At 47.1% G+C, this 1,931-nt stretch overlaps 1 protein-coding gene across 1 annotated transcript in view; it reads right to left on the bottom strand.

The window, feature by feature from the left end:
* The window catches only part of LOC104493666 (probable bifunctional methylenetetrahydrofolate dehydrogenase/cyclohydrolase 2), a gene marked incomplete at its 5' end in the record, with an annotated part of 23,617 nt that overhangs the window by 8,331 nt on the left and 13,355 nt on the right, over window positions 1–1,931 (bottom strand). The window lies entirely within an intron of this gene.

Genomic DNA, 1,931 nt, shown 5'->3' with positions numbered 1-1,931 from the left:
CCCTCTTTGCAGAGAGCAATTTTAACTGCTGGAAGGGCTGTCTGAGAACAAATGGCACTGCTTTATAAACAGCAGCATGGTGTGTGAGCAGACACCTGGAAGTTTATGCTCGGGCAGTCACAACAAACGAAGCATCTCCTGGAATGTTAAGACAAAGCTGTATCCGAGACAAAGGTCACTGCATGCTATGGGAGAGCCAGGAATATCAAGGCCTTACACATCAGCTGCAGAAGCCTCTCACACCTTAACTGCACCAGGGCTAATCTTTTCTCTGTATTCACTTGAAATGACCTCCTCTGTTTCTCTCCCACCATGCAACTTCCAACTCTAAGTGACGGGAAATTCTGATTTGAAAATTACAGTTCTCCTTGCTTCTTAAGCAATTCCATCAGCTCTATGTTCCGTGAGGAACATTCATCCTAGTATCTGCAAATGGAAAATGTCTAAGCTCCCCTGTCTCCACCAAAGCAGCCTTGTCTCAGGTGGAAAGAAGAAAAGAAAAGAAAAAGGAAGAGGAAGCCAATCCCTGTGGTTTCAGACTGTAGTTTTACTGGAGGCAAGCTCAGGTACACAAGGGCTTTGCCTTCATTTGAAGTGCTGGATCCCAGCCAGTTAGTCACTGAGATACAATCAATACAAGAACCTTCCTGGCTCCCCATTTCTCACTCCCCCATAGGACACAAGCTTGAAACTCTGCTTCTGATGTTGAGCAAGCCAAGAGCTCAAATTCTTTCCTATGCCATTTGATAACATCTGGCTGTGTCTACTTCACCACGCTCTTGGGCAATCGGTTGCAAGCTGGCTGGTAATGGGATAATGCCTCGGCCTTATGGGAGTAAATGATCTGCATGTGATAGGAATGGAAGCATATTAACGGAAGCTGCACAGTTACACCCTTTGTAAAATGGTTTGATAATAGGCCAAATACTTAACAGCAACAAATAAACTAACCCCCAAACCAAATGAGCAGATTTATTTACTTAAGCCTGCTTTGCATACCAAGAAGGGAGAGATAAGCACTGGAGCAGCTATTCCTAAAATGCTCTGACCAAAGAATGTGGGAAAATCTTCCACCTCGAATTGTTGTACCAAACGATCTATCATGTTTAAAACAGAAAAGAAACAAAGCCCAACCTAATCCCAGCTTAGGCAGAAGGACTGTAAAACAGCCAGCACCTGAATGAAAGTGTCTGACCGATCAGCAGTTCCTATACCCCAGGACCACAGATCATGAGCCAAGGGACAGCATAAGTACTCCCAGAAGAATTTCATCTGGCATTTGGCACCCTTGTTGTTCCTCCTCTTCACCCCTCCTCCCAACCCAGCAGGCAGATGAGTCTTCTCTCTCAAGGCAGACAGCAGAAGCAGCAGGCTGGCTAGTCGAAGACTGCCCACGGCCTCCATCACCACCCTGGGGCTACTGTGGTGGCTACATGAGCATCACAGGCAAAGCCGCTCTCACCTCTTCTACTACGGGTCTGGGACGATGGCAAAAAGAACAGGCTCCGTGGGATGGCTGTAGAGGCAGGGATGGCGGGCAAAGACAGGAAAGGCTATGGTGGGACGTGAAGTGCTGGGTGTGCTTAGGAAGAAACGTTATGCTCTGGCTAGAAATGCAAAAGCTGTGTGGTACGGAAAGAGTTTAGGAAGCTCCACCTGGAAACGGAGACACAGATTTTAGGGAGGGGTAAGCTGGAGAAGAGCAGCATTGTTGGAACTTATGATGCAAGGAGCTGGGAGGGAACAGGAGGGCAGCAATAAACTACATGGATGGTTACAGTCAAAGTAAGCCAGAAAACTGGGGGCAAATGGGAGACAACATATGAGGATAGGTGTTCTCAAACTGCAGAGTAAAACCAGAAGCACCCAACCGGCAGCATTACAAAAGCCATGAGTGAACGCAAGTGAAAACTCAGAATGCAGATGGCTCT

This window comes from Buceros rhinoceros, unplaced genomic scaffold (genome assembly GCF_000710305.1).
Source record: "Buceros rhinoceros silvestris isolate BGI_N320 unplaced genomic scaffold, ASM71030v1 scaffold14665, whole genome shotgun sequence".
NCBI lineage: Eukaryota > Metazoa > Chordata > Aves > Bucerotiformes > Bucerotidae > Buceros > Buceros rhinoceros.
This window is presented reverse-complemented; position numbering and strand designations above follow the sequence as displayed.